The sequence below is a fragment of the Macaca nemestrina genome, chromosome 17, assembly GCF_043159975.1.
Source record: "Macaca nemestrina isolate mMacNem1 chromosome 17, mMacNem.hap1, whole genome shotgun sequence".
NCBI classification, from domain to species: domain Eukaryota; kingdom Metazoa; phylum Chordata; class Mammalia; order Primates; family Cercopithecidae; genus Macaca; species Macaca nemestrina.
In genome coordinates, this window is record NC_092141.1 from 24,846,659 (window position 1) to 24,871,251 (window position 24,593).

The 24,593-nt window shown below is 45.4% G+C and overlaps 2 pseudogenes; one reads left to right on the plus strand and one right to left on the minus strand.

Moving 5' to 3' along the window:
• The first annotated feature begins 1,716 nt into the window (after positions 1–1,716).
• On the plus strand, positions 1,717–7,461 carry LOC139359280 (wee1-like protein kinase pseudogene; annotated as a pseudogene).
• A 12,348-nt stretch (positions 7,462–19,809) lies between these two features.
• LOC139359389 (BCL2/adenovirus E1B 19 kDa protein-interacting protein 3-like) lies at positions 19,810–23,877 on the minus strand (annotated as a pseudogene).
• Positions 23,878–24,593: the final 716 nt, after the last annotated feature.

The window sequence follows — 24,593 nt, forward strand, 5'->3', positions numbered from 1 at the left end:
ATAATAATTCCTTTGGAATCATCCAAATTGTACATGTCGGTAATTTCTTACTTGTTATTTGCAGAGAAATAGTCCATCGTATGGGCACGCCACAATGTGTTTATGCATCAGCAGCTAATGGACCCTGCACATTAATGTTTGTCAGGTCATTTGTCTTCTTTTAACTGAGTTGTAGGAATTATGTATATACAAATCTGAATACCAACATTTATCAAATATATCTATTTCAATATTTCTCTCAGGCTATCGCTGTCAATTTATTTGTTAACAGTGTCTTATGAAGACTAGATTTATACATTTTATTTTATGTTTTCTGCATGTGTATCCTATCTAAGAAACTACTTCCTATCTCAGGATCACAATAAATTTCTCCTACGCTTTTTTCATACAAAATATGTAATTGTGTCTATTCCATTTAGATCTCAAATTCATTTGAAGTTAACTTTTTAGATGTACTTTGATGCATTAGTATTCATATATTTACATATGGGTATTCAATTTCTCCAAGAATATTTATGTAAGTATCCATTCTTTCCTTTGAATTGTCTTCATACATTCCTTGATAAAAAATTATATACGTATGTAAATATATTTATCTACATACACACATAACTTTGCATTTATATATGTGTGTGTGTGTATATATATATGCCTGAGCTTTCTATATTATTACAATTATTTATAATTATTTCCTTAGGTAATAACACACTGTTGTAAATACTGTAGCTTTATAGTATTTATTTCAGATAATATGTCTGTAAATGTGACGGTTTTTCATTATTGTTTTCACTAATTTAGATTCTTTATATTTTCGAAGTACTTTAAAATTTGGCTTATCAAGTTTTACAAAGCTCTTTGCTGAAATTTTACTGAATTGTGTTGATGCTGTATATTGGGGAAAATTTACATATTAATTATATTGAATACTCTGATATATGAACATGATGGCTCTATATTTGGGTATTCTGTAATTTTCCTCAGTACTTCCTTGAGGTTTTTCAGGGTAACATTCAATTTTCATTGCCGGTCTATAAAAATACACATTGACTTTTCATACATTTGGATTATATACTGTGGCTTCACTCAACTCATCTATTTAGTTTTGGTAATGATTTCTAGACATGTTTGGATTTTCCTGTTTTACAAATTATTGAGAGATTGAGAGATGGAAGGGGTTGGGGGTAGAGGGAGTCTGGTAAGATGGTGGAATAGTAGGTTCCTAGCCCTGATTCCCTCAAAGAAACATCTATTTGGCAACTACCCACAGGGAAGAATGCTTTTGTGAGAACTCCAAATACCAGTGTGAGATTGCAACACCCAAAAAGAGCTCAAAAGCAAACACAGACTCGTTAAAGAGGATAAGAGGAATGATTTTACTTTGTTTGCTTTACCATTTCCATATCCAGGACAATACTGTACTGAGAAGGATACCCTCAGTCCATTATTTTTCCACTGGGAGAAAAGTAGATCAAAGTGGATACTCAGCATCTACTTGGGGAGTACTTCCTGATGGGCACACTTCTGCTTTGCCTCAAAGTGAACATTGGAAGAATTTTAATACTTAGAGCTCTTGAAGATAACTGGGACCAAAGAAAGGGGGTGAAACACTCAGTGACTGATGCATGCAAATCTCAATGAGCCCCACAATGCTTCAAGTGACCTCACCCAGCAAAGCTACCAAATCAAGGGGAGTAAAACCAGCAGACGTTTCTGACCATGAAGCACAGCCAGTTGGCCAAATCCATCAACAGGCTCAACCACCTGACCGAACAAGAACACGAGGCCACACTTAATGGTGAAGGACTTTACCTGCTGAAGCCAACTGTAAAGACTAGAAAAAGTGACCACCTTCTCAAAAATATATATACCAGCCCAAGGATACAAGAATCATGAAGAATCAGGAAAACATGACACAATTTAAATAAACCAATAAAGCTTCAGTAATGGACCCTAAAGAAATAGGAATTGACAAAGTGCCTTTAAAAATTGGAAGTAATTATTTTAGACAATAAGCTCAGTGAACTATATGAGAACACACAGAGACAACTGAACAAAATTAGGAAAGCTATACATAAACAAAATCAGAAGTTATGCAAATAAATAGAAACCATAAAAATAAACACAGAAATGTTAATGCTGAAGAATATAATGACTAAACTGAAAAATTTAATAGAGTGTTTTAACAGCAGATTCAGTCATGAAGAGGAAATAGCAAAGTTGCAAATAGGTATCTTGAAAGTATCCAGTCAGAGGTGCAAAAAACAAAAAAAATAGCAAAAGATAGAGTAAAAAAAATCTGTGAGGCTTATGAAACATTATCAAATAAAGCAATATATGCATTATGTGGAAACAAGAGATAAAACAGAGGCAGGACTAGAACGCCTACTGAGAAATACTGATTGTGAACTTGCTGAATTTGAGGTGGGAGGTGGACATCCAGTTTCATGAAGTTCAAGAGTCCTTAAGTAGGTTGAACGTGAAAAACTTCACAGCAAGATATATTCTAATAACATGGCCAAAAGTCAAAGAAAAACAGTGAATTTTAAAAGCAGCAACAGCAAATCAACTCATCACATAACTATTAGCGCAACTCTCAGAAGAAAGCTTTCACGCCAGGGCAGAGTGGGATAATATATTCAAAGTATTGAAAGAAAAACTGCTATTTAAGAACACTTATATTTGCTAAAACTCCCCTTCAAAATAAAGGAAAGACAAAAATTTTCCTTTATCTTTCCTTTGACTTCAATTTATACTGCAAGGATACAGTAACCAAAACAGCATTTTGCTGGTATAAAAACAAACACATAGTCCAACAGAATAGAGAATCTAGAAATACAGCTGAACAATAACAACCTTTGACAAATCAGACAAAAACATACACACGTATAACAAATGGTGCTGGGAAAATTGGGTGGCCACATGTAGAAGAATGAAACTGTGTATCTCTCACCATATCTAAAGAGTAACTCCCAGTGGATTAGAGACTAAATCTAAGACCTGAAATTGTAAAATTCCGGAAGAAAAACCTAGTAAAAACAATAAACCACAAAGGAAACAGACATTATACAGAATGGGGAAAAGAATCCAAATTGTATTTATGATTAAGCAGTAATATGCAGACTCTGCATGGAACCCAAAAAAATCAGCAAGAAAAAGAAATCTTATTAAAAAATGGGGAAACTGCCCTTTAACTTTGGCTTTTATTAAGAGGAAAGACTGAAAAGACATATTTTTATCAGTATTTAGATAAGGAAGAGATACAATTTTAATAAAAATCAATGCAAAATAATATATTTGAAGAATGCTGTGTCTACATATGCTTGTATACATACATGTATGTAGATACATACATACATAAACACATACAGTGGAATAATATTTAGTCACACAACAGAATAAAATACTGTCATTACTGTCAACACGGATGATCCTGGAGGGTATTATATTAAGTGAGATAAGCCAGGCACAGAAAGAAAAATACTACATTATCTTATTCATATGAGGGATCTAAACAAATTGGTCTCATAGAAGTAGAGAGCAGAATGGCGGTTACCAGAGGTTGGTGTTGTTAGAGAGGGGAACAGGATGTGGAGATGTTGGTCAGAGGACACATAATTACCATTAGATAGATAAGATAAATTTCAAGAAATCTATTGTCTAGCAAGGTGGCTATAGTTACTGATGATACATTGCATTCTAGAAAATTGCAACGAGAGTGGATAAGTGTTCTCACAACAAAAATGATAACTACGTTAGATAATGCGTTTGTTATTAGCTAGATTTAGGCTTAACCATTCAACAATCTACATGTGGAATGTTCAAAACATCATGGTATATGTAATAAAATCATCCAATGTCATCTTAAATTTTAAAAATTCAAAAAGCATGCTTAGAAAAATTATTATTCAAGCTAGCATTGAATATATAGCTAAATATCTTTAGGTGGTAAATACAATAAAAATAATTTCAAAAGTAATAACAGAGATTTGATTACCAATAGTAGCTACGTAAGAGTACACTTCAAGAAGAAAAAGTATTTTCCTGTGTGAGGGTAAAATGAGAACAAAGGAGTGAGAGACATGCCTTGGGAATATCAAATCCTGGTGGACACTGAACTGAAGCAACCGCATAGTTTTTGCACCAGCGCAGAAGTGTGACATGATCTGACCTAGTATTGAGTTGCAATGAGACGTCAGGAGTCAAGGATGGAACCAGGTAGGGGGAGAGAGAGGATGGGGATTCAGATCAGGTGATGCGCAGCCATGGGGGGTGAGAAGCAGCTGAATTCTTGTTTCTTAAATGTGGGGTCCACAGGATGTGGGTGTGAGAGGGTGAGGGTGGTAGCTTGGATAGCTAACTGGAAGGATGGAGGTGCTGTGGGCAGAGCAAGTCCAGGGAGAAGGATGCAATGTGAACAGTCTGTGTGCAACACTTAGAGCTTCCCCTCCAGCCCTGTGTCAGGAGGAGCTTGCCTCTATGCCTTTGCACATGCCAGCCTTGGGGCCCAGAAGGCTTCTCCTGCCCCGGCAGAAAAACTCCAACTGCCTTCTCAAGGGTCCCAGCTGTGACTCTGTCCCTGTACTCCCACCCCTATCTATCCCTCTTTGCTTCGTGCACATGCTGGACCTTATACATGTTGCACAGCCTTTACCTTATTGTGTCCCAGGAGGCGCCCCAGAAGTCAGGATGGAGTGCCATGAGTTCCTCAACCCGGTGTTCATCAGAATGCCTGCACCTCAGTGATCCCCACATGACAGGGGCTCACCCAGTGACTGGCTGGGGACCTGCTGGACCCCTAGCTCTGCTATTCACAGGTCCTGCCACCTTAGGCCACTCACCCCGCCCCCACGGACCTCAGTCTCTGCACCTGTCAAATGGGTGTGCTGTTTCTCCTCCCCACCTCTGAGGGTCCTGTGGGGACGGCTCCACGCCTAGGATCCCGAAAACCGCGAGCAGTGCGCCCTCTGCTGGGAGGTGACAGGGTCTTTGCCCACACCCTTTCCGGGCGCCAGTTGGCTTGGGGGAGGCAAAGCCAGAGGGAGGCTGAGGGGCTGCCGGCGTTTGTCCACTTCCTGGGTAGTGGACTCATTTTCCTGTTAATGGTCACTTTAACTATGGAAGAGGCCAGGGTAGACCATTTCACTGAGCACCTGCTAGTTTCTTGTTACTGATGTGTTACCCGCTATCACCCGTATTTGTTCAAGAGAAATAAGCGACTCAGGGCGCGGGGTGTGGGTCCTGGAGAGGAAAGGAAATGTGGGCCGGGCATGTACCGGTGAGGTAAGTAAGCGGGGGGGGGTCTCAGGAATGGTTGAAGTCCTGACTGCCTACACTGCATACACTGTGGCTGGGGTTGAATTTGGCTCCGTCTCCGCTCAGTTGGGAAGGATCTTGACCAGACAGTGCCACCCGAGGGTTTTGATTCCTGGTCTATGAATGGGGGTGGCACCCCCAGCCCTCCCGTTGCTGGGCTGAAGGGCCCCCGCCTGTGGGGTGTGACAGCTTCTGCCCGCGGCCACCAGGGGGCGCGCCAGGCTGCCTCTGGCCGCAACACGGAGCCGCATTCCGGCAGCCCAGGCTCCAGCACCAGACAGGTTGAGATTTCTGTGGGTCTCCGTCGCCTTTTCGCGGGGCAGGGGTGAGCGGAACCTTGCCCGCCAGGCTCAGAAGCCACAGGAGCTGGAGCCTGAGGAGGTGCTGGGACCCTGTCCAGCGCTGACCGGCCTGGCAGCGGGTCCCAGTGCGACCCGTGAGGGGAGGGTGCTTGGGCTCCTGGTGGTCAGTGGCACCTGCTTCCTGGGCCACTGATTCTGGCGAGTGCTGGGGGCGCCGCGGGGAGGCGTCGCGGAGCTGCCAGGACCCGGGGTGGGGAGGGCCCTGCTGGTCGCTGAGGGATCTCAGGCGCCCAAGTGGATCTCCTGCAAGCTTCGACTCTGCCACCCGCCACTTGCACTCCCGGGTTTTCTTTCCAGAGCTGGAGGAATTGATCCCAGCTCTGTTAAACTCCGAGACGGTTCTTCTTCGTGATACGGAAAAACCAGGAAAAGGGGAATTGGGTGTGCAACAGACTCCGAGTGAATTCGAATCCTTTCACTCCGGATTCTGTTGGGGACATGGGGATGATTCTTCTGGTGAAGACATGGAAGCCAATGCTCAGGAGCTGGGAGACGAAACGTGGCCTGCTGAAAGTACTGCAGTGACTGAGAGCAACGCGAGGTTTCGGCGCACAGCGGTTTCAGGAGCTGCAGAAAATTGCTCTGGAGGCTTTGGTTCTGTGTTTACTGTGTGAAGAGGCAGGTTGGATACATTAGGTGATCAGAAAAGCCTTAGGCCCACTCTGCAGTGCGCAAAGCGCTCAGAGGAGCACAGGCTCTACTGCAGTACCTGGACGGCTTCCTCACGCAGTTCTGTATTTCTCTGCCTGGGCAGAAGACGATGCTATGCTTACACAGGATGAATATTGTCATGCTGGGAGTTTAGCTGATGCTGAAGTGAAAACTGCAGAATCATGAGTTAACTTTAAAGAAGCAAAGTTGAAGGGTCTTCTTCTGCAAGGCACCTTGGGCTTGAGCTACATTCATTCAATGTCTTTGGTTCCCAGGTATACAAAATCTAGTAGTGTTTTTATATCTGGAGTCTCAATCCCAGATGCTGCCTCTGAAGAAGATGAAGATGACCGGGGATCCAACAAAATGATGGTAAACACAGGCGATCTTGGACATGTAAGAAGGATCTCTAGTCCACAGGTTGAAGAGGGCGACAGTCGCTTTCTTGCAAATGAAGTTTTACAGGAGGATTACACCGAAAGAGATATTTTTTCGCTTGCCCTCACAGTGGTATGTGCTGCTGGTGCTGAACCTCCTCCCAGAAATGGAGATCAGTGCATGAATTCACACAGGCTAGGTTACCTTGATACCACAAGTGTGTAAAATACAGTGTGTAAAAGAAATCTTTGCAAATGGAATCGTTTGGAATACTGAGCCTGTGCTACCATGGAATTCTGAATGTATCTGTATGACGTCTTTCGAGGCCTAAAACCTGAATCTTTTTAGGGTAAATCCCTTCAAATGCATGCAGGCTGCAAATCAAAAGCAAGCAGTAGCTTCAAGCATGGGCGAGTTGGTAAGACTTTCCCCGGATGCATAAAGCGCAGAGGCCAGGAGGGGTTGGGACTGCGTTGGAAAGCATGTCAAGTTAAGGGCTGGAAAGAATTCTCTGGGCAGTGAGGAGTCTGCAGTCACATTGATCAGGCGGGGTCACCAGGGGTGGCAAGAAGAAGGGCTCAGAAGAGGCGGTTCCAGTGGGAGGCACACAAGGTGGCTGGCAGGCGGCGTGGTAGACACAGAAACATTGACGAGGTGGGCCCTGCAGAACTCAGGGTCTGGCATCACTCTCTGGGCTCAGGGTGAGAGGAGGGGAGGAAGCACCTCGATCCCAGGCCCGCATTCCAGCCCAGTTAAGATCTGCAGTCTTGTTTCCTGCCTCTGAGCATAATCTGACACTGTTTGCGGAGGGCGAGGCCAAACTGATTCTCTGGAATGAGGGCTCCCTTGATGCTTAACCAGAGAAGGTCTGATCCGGCTCGGGTAATCTCTGGGTCCCAGGTATCAAGCCCCCACCCTCTAGAAGGCTTCCTCCGCAGCACTCAGGTGCACAGGGCTGCAGATGAACACCGCTGCTGAGCTCAGGGTCTGAGCCTGGAGGAGTGAACAAATAGTGAGACAGCCCAAGCAGGGACACGCTGCCGCAGTGCACAACCTCCAGCTGGAAGCCCGGGCCCCCCTTTGTGCCCTTATCTTCCGTGTACATAGGTTCCTCCACACCTCAAGGCACTGACTCAGCAGACAGCACGGCCCTGGGTCTCTGGCCAGGACTGCAACCTGCCCTCTCGCCCCGACGCTGGTGCTGCTGCTCCTCCATCCCTGGGTGGCCCACGCACAGGAGGACCAGGGCAGCAACACCAGGGAGCTGTTTCTCTCTTTCACTTCCAAGGAGGATGGCCCGGCCGACATGGCCTAGCATGTGGCTACCTCCATCTTCCAGCGTTGCACCACGGTTCGGGGAGAACTGAGATGACCTTCCTTTGGGGGTCGCCCTGGGGCTTGCGGTTGCACTGTGCAGTGGGAAGATTAGTGGGGGTGGGAGACTGGGAGGCACAGGCTGGGTGAGCAGAGCGCGCTGGTATTGCCAGGTCCTGTTTCAGACGATTGGCACCACCTCGGCACAATGGATGAGAAAATCAATAGCTGGAGCGCACTCAGGCGCCAGAGAGGTTGGCTCTTACTGTGTCTTCTGACTTGTTGAGGAAATCTGGGCAGTGGATGGTGTGTGGTGGGGTCCTGGAGAGATGGCACCACCTGAGACGGGTGGGATGGGAGGGATGCAGACATCAGAGACGGGAGGCCATTCCTTCACACCACAGAATTCACACTCTAGTGCTTCATCTTTCTGAGTAGAAGAAAATAATGAACTAATGGGGAAGGGGCCGAGTTATTCTCCAGGCCCAGTGGTGTCCTCTGGGGCTCCATCGGGTTGGGGAGCTTGCTGCTCCAGAACAGAGGATGGCCTGCCTGTTAGCGAGAACCCCAGAAGCTGTGCCGGGCTCCACAACCCACTTGGCGCTGCTGAGGGTGCTGGTTAGGGTTTCCTAAGTAACTCACAAGCTCCTGGCCCTGGGGTGGCGGGAGTTCCTGCCTGGGGTTGGGGATAGGGAGGTGGGCACTGGTTTCCTCCAACTCTAACCTGCCCAGGGCTTGGCTGAGGTTTCCCTTGCCTGGGCTTGGAGTGGGACCTGGGGTGAATCCTGGCTTTACCTCACTAAGCTGTGTGGTGCCTGGCAAGTCACTTATCCTCAAGTCTCCATTTCTTTAGCTTTAAAACAGAGGGAAGAATCTTCCTGAAATGTTGTTGTGAAGACTCCATGGCAGTGCATGGGGGCACGAAGGGAAAGGGGTTTTGTTGACCACCTGAGTCATCTCACTATATAAGCCCAGGAAGAGATCACTGGCAGGAGGGAGTTATGTCACCGCCTACAGTGTGCCCTGCTGGTGGCACTCTCTTTGCTCCAAATGGCAGCTCCTGGGGCAGAGGGGAGAATCCTGCTGCTCACAGCTGCCCACCTGCCCTACTGCTGCTGTGCACTGGGGCTGCAGGGTGTCAGGCCCTTACTCAGCTCAGAGCACCCCTGTTCCTTGTTTCCTGAGCCCTTTGCCTTCTAGAGGGATGTTGTGGGGTTGTGGGGTTGTGGTCAGGATAAGACGGGGCATGTCGAATCACCACTGCCCTGAAACAACTGTCCTGGAAGTAGCATGTGTGCCATCCGGAGATGTGAGTAAGCAGAGACTGCACCATCACCTGAACCAAGGGCTTCGGACTACTTCTTCCCTGGTTTAAGTTTGGAACAGAAACCTCCTTAGTGCGTTTATTCATTAATTTAATGGATATATTGTGAGAATCAAACTCAGAATGAAATTACTTTTGGCAAGCAGAAAAGGATTTTAAACTAATCCTTCTATTTTAATTGTGAGGAACTGGGGGCCAGAGAGAGGAGTTGCACCTCTGGGACATTAGAAATAGGCTCCCAAAACTCTCATTGCACTGCAGAGAGTACCCTCCCAATTCGCCAGGTTTTCTTTGAGTAGAGGTATCTTAGATGGGTGTTTGAAGCATAGGTGGGAGTTCAGCAAATGAAGGTGCCACAGGAATTTTACTGTAGGAGTAGAGGGTAGCATGAACAAAGGTACAGAGCTGGGGAAGCCAGAGGTGGAGAGAAAGGAATACATGTCTGCAATTCCTCATCTATCTTCTGAAATGCAAAATGCTCTGAAAACCCAGAGGGTTTTGCAATTTTCATGATGGTTGCACCTGACCTGAACTGCCATGAGGTTATATCTGATCTTTGTTGATTCCATGCATGTGACTATGGATGTTCATATGTTATGCTGCATGGATTACAGTGAGCATCCCCGGACTCCTCTGAGAAGACCCCCTGATTGCCCATTCCTAGCTTTCTAGTCTCTAAACCAGTTTTCAGTTTCAAAACTGACTTTGCCCTAAGGTTTTGGGTAAAGGGTGTAGACCCTATTGTGCTCTGCTGGGAGTCCAAGGCATGCACATGCAGAGATGTGGGAAAGGAGGATGCAGAGGTGAGTGGAGGTGGGGCCACAGAGAAGCATGGAGTCTGGACTTGATCCGTTAGGATGTGGGGAGCCTCTGAAGTTTTTGAGCAGGTGTGTCTGCTTGAAAACAGTTGGAACAGATAAGAGCCAGGACTGAACCAGTCAGCTGTAGACAGTGGCTGCTGTAGTTAGGTTTGTTTACCCCTGCAAATCACATGTTGAAATGTGATCCCCGTTGTTGGTGGTGTGGCCTAATGGGAGGTTTGAGGGCCATAGGGGTGGATCCTTCATGAATGGCTTGGTGCCCTCCTAGCACTAAGGAATGAATTCTCACTCTGCTGCTTCCTGTGAGAACTGGAAACAAGAGTATGTCTCTGTTGTTAAAAAGAGCCTCGCACTTCCCTCCCCTCTCTCTTGCTTTCCCTCCTGCCCAGTGATCTCTGCACACACCACCTCTCCTTGGCCTTCTGCCAAGGTTGTTCAAGCTACTGAACAAGCTACTGCTTGTCAAGTCCTATGGGACCATGACAGGGATTGAGAGGATCCCAACCCTTGGGAGCCTTTGGTCTAGAAGGGGAGGCTGATTAGTCTATGCCTTCCATCAGTCTGCTCAACACCCACTGAACATGTGCCTACTGTGAGGTGAAGCTGTGGCAGCCCCGGAACTTTCCTCTGAGTCCACAGTGACGGTCAACATGGTTGAGTTAGTCGGAGGCAGCATGCTTGGCACACTGGGGGAGACACTGAGCAAGTGCCTGCATAGTGTCAGATACAGACAGGAGCCCCACAGGCCAGGGCAGCTTCTCAGCAGAAGCAGCCTGTGGCCCTTGCTAGAAGCAGGTATTGGCACCATGCTTCCTGTGTGGTCTGCAGAATCATGAGCTGAATAAAACCTCTTTTCTTCATAAATCTCCCAGCCTCAGATATTCTTTAATTGCAACACAAAAGGGCTAAGACATTTGTGTCACTTAGAAGGTCAAGTCAAAGTGGGCTTGACTCTTCTTCCTGCTTGATAAGTGTTGCCATTGCTCACTCAATCATACCCTCTGCCTGCATTTCAGAGCATCCAGGTGAGAGTTTTACACAACCACTTCTCTCAGCCTTCCCAGCATACCTGTTCCATGGGTATTATGGTCCCCACAATACAGAGGAGATATTCGAGGTTCAGAGGAGTTCAGTAACTTACTCATGACTACACAACCAGCAAATATTGAAGCTGGGATTCGGGTCCACATTTTTTTGGCTCCAAAGCCTGTGAATTTTCTGCTCTGCACTGCCTTTGGAGGGGGACCATGGAGGGCCTAGAATGGGAAGGAAGTGACTTAATCTGATTAGGGGAGGTGAAGGGGTGTTTTCTGGGCAAGGCCTCCAAGGGCGACCAGGCCTGGGATGGGCCAATTGAGAGCAAGTTACAGGTGCAGAGGAGAGCCTGTTGTTTAGTAAATCCCACAGCTCAAGTTTTGCCTGACTGCCAAATTTGGAAGTGCTGGATAAACTATGTAGATGCTAATAGTTCACCTACATGTAGTTTTTTGTTTGTTTGTTTGTTTGTTTGTTTTGGTCTGCATTTGGCAGCTTTTCTTCATAGTCTACTATATTGTGTCGTGTGTCTTTTGTTATAATTCTTATTTGTAAATAAAGGTGAGATAAAGTATGCATAGAGTTTGTTGGGTCTTATTTATGTCATCATGTTCCTCCTTGCTTGGAGCCTGTGTGGCGGTGTTGAAGGAGCAGACCCACCACCCGGGGATGGAGTGTATGCCCACCACCTGCAGGACCGAGCTGCATGCTGGGGCTGCTTCCCCAGTCCTGCATGTCTTTCGTGACTCCCTTCCAGGTTTCCTGGTGATGATGAGGAGTGACCTGCTGGGCCAGGTGAGCCACCCTCTCTGGACATGGCACTTCCCGACAGGACTGGGCACCCACATATATGCTGGGGACTGTCCTTAGTGTGCTTATTTCTAAAAATCAGGAGACATCAAACATGCGTTGAACACTTTTCAGGTACTATGTATAGTGACTACTGGCTTTCTGTAGAGAATTCCCTTTACCCCTGGCTATGCCCCAAAGGTACATCCACCTTCATATGAAAAATGAGAAGATTGAGGTTCAGAAGAGAACACACAGACAGCTAAGGGTGGATCTGAGGCCAGAACCAGGGTTCTGCCTGCCAGCCATTCTTGTGCTTAGGCATCTGCTGCCCATAGGAGCCTACAGGGACAAGGCCCTAGGTCATCCAGTGGAGCCTGAGTCATTTTACAAAAGCATGACTGAAGGTCTGAAATTCTTTTGAAGCTGCAGTTATCCAGAGTAAGATCTCTCCTGTAGGATGGTGTGGCGCTTCTCTCTCCTGGATGCCAGTCACATCTTTGGTGGAGGGGCAGAATGATGACTGCATAGTTTAGGACTTCTGGCCTCCCTTCTCCTCACCCTAGACCTAGTACTTCAAATGCAAACATTAAAAACCGTCCTTGTTTTTGCTTCTGCCCCCTCTTTCAGCCCCTTCCCTCTCCTCCAACTTGATGAGAACACACAGTTATCATTTTCACACTGATTCTCTACATGACAGGGGTTCTTTTCAGTCTCCTGCAGATAATGAGGCCCAGTGTGGTACAGGTTCTTGATCGAGGTCACACAGCATGTAACTGGCAGAGTCAGGGTTTCACCCAGGTCTCCTAGCCCCACTGTACTGCTGTCCCATAGGTGAATCAGCTCAGCATCTAGGGGCTGAACAGCTATTGCTTGCCAAGTCCTGTGGGGCCATCACAGGGATTGATAGGGGCCTTGCCCTTGGGAGCCCTTGGTCTAGTAGGGGTGATTGACAAGTCAATGCCTTTCATCAGTGTGCTCAACACACACTGGACAAGTGCCTACTGTGTGCTGCAGAGGTGAAGATGCAGCAACCTTAGACCCTTCCCCTGAGCTCACAGTGACTGCTGGCCCAGTTGCCTGTGGGGCAGTATGCTTGGAACAGTGCAGGAGACACTGAGAAGGTGCCAGCATTGTACCAGATACAGGTATGATTGGTGCGTTTTAACAGTGTGCTGATTGGTGCACTGTCACGTCATAATTTGGGCAAGGAGTCAAGAGCCCAAGTTTCACTCCTTGTCCAACCTGCCCAGAGCCTTGGCACTGCCTGGCTCCCCAGATGAGATTGTCAAGTTCAGCATCCTTCTTAAAACAATATTCTGTGAAGAGATCTGAAAGTTCTGGGCTCCCGTCCTGATCAAGGTGTCAGGAAACCCTGTGTCCTAGTCTGTCATCCAGGGCACCAAGAGGGAATCTGCCAGGCCAAGGTGGGAGGAAGCTGGGCTGGCATGTCAGGACAGGTCTGATCAGGTTGGGCTGAAGCTCTGGTGGTGTTTGCTGCTCTGCTGGAAAATGGCTTAATAAGAGTCTCCCAGGCTCTCTGGTTTCTGTAGGCCATGAGGTTGCCCCACGACATGTACAGAAAGTAGATTTAGCTCAGATGCTGAGGGGCAGGGGATGGCTGGGGTCGTACTAGGGTTGTTATGCATCTGCCCGGTACCATGCAGGGACCATCTGCTGCAGGGATCATCCACTGCAGGTTCCATGGGATTCTCTGAGCAACGACTCCTCTGTGCTCTGCCCCTCGCCATCTGAGCTAAATTCACTTGCTCTGTCCTGGCCTCTCCTCTCTGTCTTGGTCCATACCTCTCAGTTCTAAAGAACTCAGCATACTCTACTGACCACTTCTTTTCTGCCCCATCTCCACGCCCTATAGCCCTGCTCCCTGCCTTCTTGTGGCCTCATGAATGAGGAGTCCTTCCTTAAATTATCTACTCTTCCACTTTTTAAAAGTCCTTGTTTGCCTCTTCCCTCCATTTGGAAGGGTCCAGGGGCTGCACTTGCTCTTGGGAAAGCAGACATCTCTCTGGGGCAGAGGGACCCCAGGTATCCGTGATTACCAGTGCTCTGCAGACGGGAATGGATTCCTTAATGGACAAACATAGCCCCGCCTGGGCTCCCTCCCTACATGACTCCATCTTTGTCGCTCTTGCCTTATTCAGCCCAGTATCTGGTCACATCTTATGTCACTCAGGGGCCAAGGGGGCATGGCCTAAGACCTTATCCAATCACTGTCGCCGGGTTGGGAGCTGTCCAATCAGGCACGCAGGTGGAGAGGACCTAGCGGCTTCAGGCACATGCTGGGGCCTTCGCCTCTCGCTGTGCCGCAATCTCCAGGTTCCGTTCTTTACTGCTGTCTCTCTGCTCCTTCAGGCCCAGCCTAGGTGGCCCTGTGACCTGCAGGTATTGAGGGATCCATGCTTAAGATGCCAGGGCCTCCTGAAAGCCTAGAAATGGTGAGTGTGCGGGACCTGGTGTCCTGAGAAGCTGCGGGATGTCTGGAAGTGGCTGGAACCGCCTGTGGCGGGACGCGGGCTCCCTCAGGCCTCAAGATGGCGGCTGGGTCCACCTTGGGACCCGCATCCTGTCCCAACCTTGCACGGTGACCTCGCCCTGTCTACAGCCCTCCGTCGCCTGGATGGTGAGGGTGGGCAGGAGGGTCCTAGGGAGACCTCCGATTGGGGGTGTGGGGCTTGTGCGAGGAGCTATCGTCCGGGGTCGCCTGTCCCTTCTTTCTCCTGTTAAACCTTAAAGGGCATCACTGCAAAAATGTTAAAGAATTTATTGGAGCAAAGAGCAGTTCAAGAATTGTCCAGCACGGAGCCATGGTTTCTGGTCCACAGGAGGGGCTTGAAGGAGTAGCTTTTATAAGGTGCATGAGGATGGAAACACAGTTCAGTAAATGATTGGGGACAGTTATGTAGTTGTCTTATCTATACAATCGAGGTGGAAATTTTCTAGTTATGTGATCAGAGGTTAATTGGCAGTTTTTGGTGGGTTAAGCCTGAATTTTGTTTCCCTCTGAGGAAGTAATTTACAAGAAGAGTTAGATTATTTTTTTAGCATAGGAACACAGGGCACTAGAGCTATCTCAGTCTAATTGCCTGCTGTTTAATTATTATAACACTCTCCAGGGGAATGGTTTTCCCTTGCATTTTCCAAATGTGTCTCAAGCAGGGTATCAAGTCCAACCCCCTGTTCCCCCAGTCTAACTCTGGATTGCAGTAAAATACTAAATTTCCGGTCGGGTGCAGTGGCTCATACCTGTAATTCCAGCACTTTTGGGAAGCTGAGGCGGGTGGATCACGAGGTCAGGCATTGGATACCAGCGTGGCCAACATAGTGAAACCCCCGTCTCTACTACAAATACAAAAAAAAAATAGCCGGGTGTGGTGGCGGGCACATGTAATCCCAGCTACTCGGGAGGCTGAGGCAGGAAAATCGCTTGAACCTGGAAGGCGGAGGTTGCAGTGACCTGAGATCATGCCACTGCACCCAGCCAGGGCGACAGTGTGAGACTGTGTCTCAAAAAAAGAAAAAAAAAAAGGAAAAAAAAAACAAAAACACCTAAATTTCCAGTTCCTTCTGACATGCCCAAATGCTAATTTTCCCTCCATAATTCATAAGATTATCAACTATTTGTCCTTTATTGTACATCTCAGACACAATATTGTAATTATTTTTTCACAAAGCATTGGATGGCACTTTATAAGATATTTGTTCTCTGTAAACTTTTCATAGGAAAGCAGAGAACAATTCCCTGATACTGCTCTGAAAAAATCTCTGTGCCTCTCTTCCTTTTATTTTCCATAAGCACAGACTTCTTCTCAGAATGTCTTTGGCTTGAGGTTTCTCTTTAGAAACTTTACAAGTTGATGTGTCCTTAGCCACCTCCTGTCTTTTCCTGATTCTGGGCTTCAGTACTATCTGGAGATGGCCTAAGATACTCATCATGGCTGTGTCTGCCGGAGTGCGTAATGCGTATCAGCCCCGGGGTTATTTCCTCACAGAGAACAACCTGAGAGGTATGGAGTGCAGTCTCTCCAGGGAGCAAGTGGAGGACCTGGAACTGAGAGGAGTCTCCTGGCATATATATGGTGCCTCTAAAAAGCTAACCCCTTGGGACATTTAGTTTGTCTTCACTTTACCCAGCTTCCGTTTCTTGAGACATATTTTGTTGGTCAGCCAATCAGATGCTGATTTTGAGGAGAAAAGAGAAAAATGATTCCTGCCCTCTGGATTCTCTCAGATTTCTGAAAGGAAAAAAAAAAAAAAGTATCTCAAAGGACAAGGAAAACCCATCCGAAAGAGATGGTGCAAGAACCTGCAAAGTAAAATGCACCTGAGTCATTCACCCACTGGTGCACAGTGCCGCGTGTCCTGGGAGGGTGGTCACTGAACACTTTAGTGAGCAGGATGGGAGGATCTCTGTTACTGGATGGCTTGACCTCATATGAGACACACATGTCTGTGTTGCACTCAACACTGCCACTACCTGGTGTTGCCACCTTGAAAGAATTTGCTCACTTATTTAAACTTCAGTTTTTAAACTGTAAATTTGTTTTATCGGTAGAACTAGAAAGATAAGACAACATTTACAAAGGGCATGAAAGAGGTGGATTTGAGAAAAAATTAGATATCTAGTCAGGAATTCCAATTGTTAAAAATATTGGATTTACCTTTTTTGTTTTCCAGAGGGAGTGTAGGAAGTTTCTCAGTCTGTTCTTGTTTAGGGGGTGATTTCAAATAGAATCCCAGGGCTTAGCTGTGGGAACGATATCAAGGAAAAGAATAGTGAAAATGTCTTCCACTAAGACTGTATGACTTGAATACCTTTCCATAAGAAAATGTGGTAGATTAATTGGTGAATTGCATAGATTCATTAAAACATCAGTTCCTCTTTTTGCAGGGTGAATTTGTGACAGTAGATAGCTCTGTCCTGTGTCTGTTATCTTGATTTCTGAGTTTAATGCTGAATTTCATGAGATGGACTTGACACCCCCTAAAAGTGTTCTTGTGTAACAAATTGTTTACTAAATGAGTTGTTGTGGAAAAATTGTGTGTTTATTGTCTGAAAGGGATAAGTGCTTCTGCTTTTCTTGTTGAAGTATGAAATGTAAGCACATTAAAATGTCCTTCCCTTACATATAAACACTGTGTTTGAGAAATATTGCTGAATTTTTCAAAGACTGGTGTTTTGTCATTTAAAACTAAGTGAATAACCCTAACTGGGAAGTTGAAGCCTGAGCCCAGTGATCCCAAGCTAAGGCCAATATTGAGTCTGCAAAAGGAGTTCACTGGAGGTCCAGTTAATTCCTCCTGGGGAGTCGCCCCTGCAGGTGTCCCAGTCTGGTCACTCCAACCATGGAAGAAGGTTTTAAACTGAGAGAAGCTACAGAGCTCTGGAAAACTAGGTATCCACAGGCAGATGCAGTTGGGTTTAGAGTGGAAGGGGATTGAAAGGGTCGTTCTGAGGATGGAATTGTTGTTTTCCTAGGGCTGTTTCTAGAGTTTGCCCAACAAAACAAAGTCGGATTTAGGGAAGAAGTTAGTTTCAAAGGAGTATTGCAACACGGGGAAGTGCCAAGTATAAGATCTTTGAAGATCCCAAAAGTTAGGCAGACAAGGGCTTTCTTTCATAGGGAGGAACAGACAAGATTAGAATGAAGATTGGAGGAGAAGGTCAGGATGGAGGATGACAAAACAGATTCCAGATCAGAGAATGTTTCATCCTGAAGTCAGTGTGTTCTTAGGAGGTACATACAGTGAGGTTGTATGTTGACTCAGACTAAGGACAGGACAAAGTTCAGGGACCTGGGAGAGGGAGAGGAACTTAAGTAATGTTTATATAAGAAGTATTTTGTTTTGGGCCAGGTGCAATGGTCACGCCTGTAATCCCAACACTTTGGGAGTCTGAGGGACGGATCACCTGAGGTCAGGAGTTTGAGACCAGCATGGCCAACATGGTGAAACCCCGTCTCTACCAAAAGTACAAAAATTAGCCAGGTGGAGTGGCACATGCCTCTAATCGCAGCTATTCAGGAGGCTGAGGCAGGAGAATTGCTTGAAACCTGGAGATGGAGGTTGCAGTGAGCCGACATTGTGCCACTGCACTCAGGCTGGATGACAAAGTGAGACTCCGTTTCAAAAAAAAAAAAAAAAGAAGCATTTTGTTTTGACCACTGAAGACAAAATTGTTCAGCCTATTCTTCATGAGAGAAAGATGGAAATTTTCAGAGTGCATGTGTGTGGCTATGTGATAGGCAAAAAGGGAGCATCATCTAAGTCATAACGGGAAGAGTGTTTTGTTTCTTTTTATTAAGCTGTTCCTGGAGGACACAAAGGATGGCAATGTCATTAATCATAGCTATTGACCAGGATTACCTAGGAGTCGCGTCTTTCCCCACCACTTTTCTTTGTCCTGTACATCTTTTCCATTTATCTCTTCTGAATCGAATCTGTTAACATAAACTGGTAAACATTAAGGGCAGTGTTTTTCTGAGTTCTGTGAGAAGTTCTGTCAAATTAGTGGACTTGAAAGGGGATTATGGGAGTTGTCAGTTTAGAGGCAGTAGCTCAGATGTGTAGACAGGTCCCCGGGGATTGTGACTGGCGTCTACAGTAAGGGCAATGGTGTGGGACTGGGCCCTGAACTTGTGGGGCCTGTGCTGACTCTGGATATTGTCAGAATTGAAATTTAGGCAACAAGCTGGTGTTGGGGAATTGCTTAGTGTTCAGCAAACTCCATAGATTTGGTGTTAGAGGAGCATCACAGGGGCCTGGGTTTGAGACTCCAGGTGTCCGGGGAAGGTCAGCTCTGCTCTCCTGCACACAGCCTTTCACACTGCACATTATCCTGTATTTGTGGGTCTCTTATTAGGGAGAGAGGGGACTGAGAACTTAGAAGAAAGGAGTGCTGAGAACAAGCCCTCTCCTTTCACAGCTGCAGTCACATGATTCTCACCCACTAGGGAACATACCCACTAGGCATTCATGTGACCACACTTCTCCCAGGGCTAGGCCCCATCCTCAGGAATTGCACTATGGCACTTTTGCTCCTTAAGTTGCTTGTCAGAAACCCACAAAAGTACTTAGAGGACTCCTGGTGCATCTCCACCCTGACACCAAATTTGTAGCAGCAACTGATTAGCTCTGCCAAACTGGAGTTCTGGACAACCCAATTATAATCTCATCCACCACATGGACACAGGAGTAAATCAGAATATAGTCCCACCTGGGCCAGTGTGTATAGCACAAACCAGTCTTTCCACCTACCTTGCACTCTCCCCAACCTGTGGATTTCTGATAGCATCTTTCTCTCTTCTGCTTCCCCTCTCACAAACCATCTTTCATGTGTATATTGTGTACCCAGGACCACCCCTTATATGCCTGAATCCAGTGTCTACCAAATTTCAGATATCCAGGAGCCATGTCCCTGGACCTGGCCATTGACGGTGAAAATGTGAGTTAGAAATAAGAGGATTAATCTTTGAAAGTAAGGGAAGAGATTTTGTTCTTTTTCCTTTTCTTAACGCATTTATATGTATTTTTTCTGCTTTTTTAAATATGTGAAAATTATTTTAACAGCTAAATCAACCTTTTGTCATTCTTTCTGACTCAGGATTTTCTTTAGGACCTGAAAACCATGGCTTTATTCTATTTCTGATTTGGCAAAGCTCATTTTATTTTTATTTTTCTATTTTCTACCTTTTAAAGTAGACATGGATTTGTTTAGGATAAACTCATTTTAAAAGCACACAAAACTTGAGCACAAAGAATAGGATTAAATTCAGCAATACAGAGTGATGAAGAGTAAAAGCCACTGAGTATCTTTCCTTTGACAGAAAACTGATCATCTAAGGTGATGACTTAGTATTTGGAGACTGTAGTACTTACATTGCAAAAGCAAGAAGAGTTTAGTGTATGAATCGAACAGTGGAATGCATAGCTGTACCTTTGTTTCTGTTTATTACATAAGATCAGTTTGCACAGTTTTGTGTAGTCTTTAGTAGACAACTGCACCCATGTAAATTAAATAGTATTTCATACAATAGTGTGAATATAAGGTCACAATATTTATTTTGGACAAACCCCTGATATTAAAATTATAGTAATTTTAATATTATTATTGCTTATTGTTTTGAAACATAAAGCATTTTAACTTAAGGTTACAGATAATTTTAGAAAATACAGCATAGATTAAGACTAGTCTGTTAAATATTTATAGTTATTTATATCTATTGTCTAAAGAAAATTCACTACCTCATTGTTACAGTAGATATTAGTCTGACATACTGCTTAATTGATCCCATAGGTATAATTATATGTCAGCAAGATTTTGGAGTCTATTCTTCTATTTTACTAAAGTAAGAATGCAGCTATTACAGAACAAATAGACACAGGTGATGCAGCCACCCACGGATCATAACAGCTCCGTCAGCTGGCATTGTTGCAAGCTCAGATCTACTCATCTAGATGAACAAAGTCGGCTTCCAGTTCTTCATCAGAAAGTGCTGGTGGGGGTTGTCAGATGTGTTTCAATGTAGATTCCCAATCCAATGGCCAGCAGATGAGAGATCAGCATAGATGGAAGAAAAACTTTAAGACATTCTGCTGAGAATAATTTCCCTTTGTTCATAACACTAGTTTCTCATGCTGAGAGCAGCTGTGCACTTGGGGTGTTTAAAGGGGAACTGCTTCAGGGAATATTTTCTGGCCAACGTGACTAATCTCATATCTAACCTAAGTTTTTTTTTAAGATGCTTTCAACTTCTTTCTTTTCTCAATACAATCTTCCTCAGACTGAGAGCTGTTTTTCTCTCCAATCCTTTGGGTATCTTTTTCAGAAGACCTCTTAGTGTCTCTTGGTGCCTTTAAGAGGTGGACTGTCACAGTGACAACCCTTGGAGCTGCTCTATCCAGACTCATGCTGGGAATCCAGCAGTTTTTTCCTTTGTCAGCCGTATAAACAGAAACCGAGGCTGAAACTCTTCTGTTTCCATTATTGAGAAAATATAATTCTGCCCAGGAGCCCTTCAGCCTCTTCTCCTGCAGCTCAGGGACCCCACTCTATGATGTAGCACTGGGGTGCAGCTGTGACAGTTGGGGTTCACATGGGATATGGGCTGCCTGCTGTGGGCTGTGGGCTGTGCCTCAGCGGCAGATAATAGAGGTCAAGAGAGGACACAGGCTGCCAGGAGCGGGCAAGCAGGAGTACTGCAGGCCAGCGCTCACAGAGTAGGGACCCATTGCTTTGATGTGTAAATAGCCAAGAAGATAGCAAACTGTTCAATAGCACCTGTAGCAGAGTGGGAGGCTACCTTCTGCAGGCATCAGGCTCCAAGTTGCAAAACTACTTCCTGTCATAATGATGAAGTTTATTATTTTTTGAATATGGCCAACTAGCATACACAGATACCCACCCCCCATTACCAGGTAAATTTAGGGTGAACTATGTATGACAAATGGTGCTGTCAGGTCCTCCACTTGTGGACTAATGATGGTGACCTTGTTTCTATTTTTGCACTCTCCTAAGCAGATTGCCTGTCAATGAGCCGGTCACATTCCGTTTTAACTGTGTGATACAATAGCTTTTTTTCTGTTCTATTATTGTGGAGCTTTTCTGGGGTTTCCCCAATTTTGCTTTTAATTATATTCTCCAAACACTGTCCAGAATAGCCAGACATGATATAAACATATAAAGTTCCCACCATACTTCTCACTGGAGGGGCCTTTCCCTGTCAGGCTTCCAGCCAATCCACAACTGTGCTACAAAGTGCATGCTGCCGCCACAGTACGCAGGCAGAATGGTGTCTCTGCCTATTTGGGATCTATAGTCCTCTAAAGTCACTTCTAGATAGTTTTTAGACCATATTTCTACAAACTCCACAGGGCAGTGATCAACCATTTCACCTCTTTCAGTGACCCCAGTATCATCAGACCTGAAACGGATCCAGAGACCACAGGGCCCAGAAACAGTCAGGATAACCCATGTGCATTGAGTAGATATGAGAAAAATCTCAACTTTCTCCTTCCTCTTCTTGTCCAAATGTCCACACATGTGCAAATAACACCTGCTGCTTTTCTACCCAAGACCTAAAACTATGCTCTGAATTCTGATTCCAGACCTTGAGATTTGAGAAAAGAGAAAAACTTTTATTTGAGGAATTCAAATTTTAGGCCCAGAGAGATGCTAAGATGAGGCCACAATCATGTCGTACTGCCTTGAGCTATGCATTCATCTCTTGAAACTGGTTGCTATTGCCATACCTAGCTGTACATTAACCTAATAATCCCACACTGGACACTACACCCCACACCCTATAGCTTAACAATATGTAGCCAATCAGTAATGTTATTTCTGTAAATCAGTAAGAATTCCTCACAAACAACTCTGTATCAGCCCACTACTTGTCCTTTACTTTTGCCTTTACAAATCCACTTGTAACTGCTGCTAATTGAAGTGTGTATTGAGGGCAGCTTGAATCTATGCTCCCAGGTTGCAATCCTCAAGCTTGACCCAAAACTCTACTTCTATGAATGTTGCCTCAGTTTTTTCTTCTTTTCTTTCTTCCTTTCTTCCTTTCCTCCTTTTCTTCTTTCCTCCTTTCTTCCTTTCCTCCTTTCTTCCTTCCTTCCTTCCTCTCTCTCTCTCTCTCTCTCTCTCTCTCTCTCCTTTTTTTTCTTTTTGAGGTGGAGTTTTGCTCTGGTGCCCAGGCTGGAGTGCAGTGGCACGATCTTGGCTCACTGCAACCTCTGCCTCCCAGGTTCAAGTGATTCTCTTGCCTCAGCCTCCTGAGTAGCTGGGACTACAGGCGTGTGCCACCATGCCTGGTTAATTTTTTGTATTTTTAGTAGAGATGGGGTTTCACCGTGTTAGTCAGGATGGTCTCGATCTCCTGACCTCATGATCTGCCTGCCTCTGCCTCCCAAAGTGCTAGGATTATAGGTGTGAGCCACCGCGCCTGGCTGCTTTTTTCCTTTTCAGTCAACATACTATTTAGAGGGTGCAGTCTCTTTGAGTGGATCTCTCCTTTGGTTTTACTCTGCTTGCTGTAACACCCAAGAATGCAGAGACAGGTGGATCCCACCTAGAACCTGCATGTAAGAACTGGCCACCATCTGGGATTTACAAAACAGGGCTAGACTAAAGATTGAGAATGTACAGAAAACCCACAGGAGACATTTTCTTCATAGTGAGGTCAACATTGACATCTTAAAGTCCCCCTTTCAGAATGTGTCCCTTTGAGCTTTCCAGATCTTGTCCAGTGACTTGCTGCAGATAAGCGAGGGGCTTCTCATGTATATAGAATCTGATGGCAGAATCTGTCAGTATAAACAAGCATCGTTAAACCAAAATTAAAATTCTGAGGCCTTCCCAACCATCTGAATGGACCCTTCCTCTTGGCCAGGGCATTCCAAAGTGAACGTGAAAGATTAGCTCAGGCTATGACAGGAATTGGGGGTTAGACATGCTTCGTTATGACCCCTTCCCTTTGGAATTTGGGAAAAGCCAACCAAAGTTAACATCAACACAGACCTTTAGTCTGATAAGAAACATTTGTACTCTATTAGTTTTGAAGCCTGTGACCTGGAGGCTTCATCTGCATTATAAATCTGTGGTCTACACAACCCCTTATCACAACCCAGACATTCCTTTATATTGATAATAACTCTTTCAACCAATTGCCAATCAGAAAACTGTTAAATCTACCTGTAACATGAAAGCTCCAGTTTTGAGTTCTCCTGTGCTTATGGGCTGGCCCAATGTATATCTTATATGTATTTGATTAATGTCTCATGTCTCTCCAAAATATGCAAAACCAAGCTTCACCAAGACAACCTTGGGCACATGTTCTCCAGGTCTCCTGAGGGCTGTGTCGTGGGCCATGGTCACTCTAATTTTGCTCAGAGTAAATCTATTCAAATGTTTTCCAGAGTTTGACTCTTTTTTTCCATCACATCTTAGCAGTAAGAGGTCAATGCCATATAATAATTAGAGCTATGACCACAACTACATCTACCTGTAAAATGTGATACTAGAGTACAGTATTCTTGTCCTTCCTCTTTCCTAAGAACTAGCTAATTAGGATGGGTGATACCACATCTGGATCCAAGTTCTGGAGCTCCACCAGGACAATTCGATTTTCTATTTAGAGTCAGGTTAAGTCTCTCTTGTCTGAATCACCATGTGGCCGTAATCCCAGGGTCACTAGGAACCGTCTCACAATGACCTGTGTGTCTGTGAGACATTTGAGGATGTTCTGTGCAGACTCGGACCAGGCTGACAAGAGTGTCTAATTCTGGTTCCATCCCAGAGTAAGATAAATGAGGCACCCAGTGTTTGTTTCTCTCCTCATGGAAGGAAGCTCCTTGGTTGGTATCCGGAGGAGAGTTTCTCCAGTTTCTTGGTATTTGGGTGAAAAACAAGGAGGAGGTCTGGAGACTCAAACTGATAAACCAATTGCCTCCACCTCATATGCCATGAGAAAAATAGGTGAAGCAGTTATGGTCCCTACCATCTAGGAACTTTCAGTCTGGAGCAACCAGATAAATGGTAGAATTCAGCACCATGTGGTCAGTACAATGAAGGGAGGTGTGCAGGGG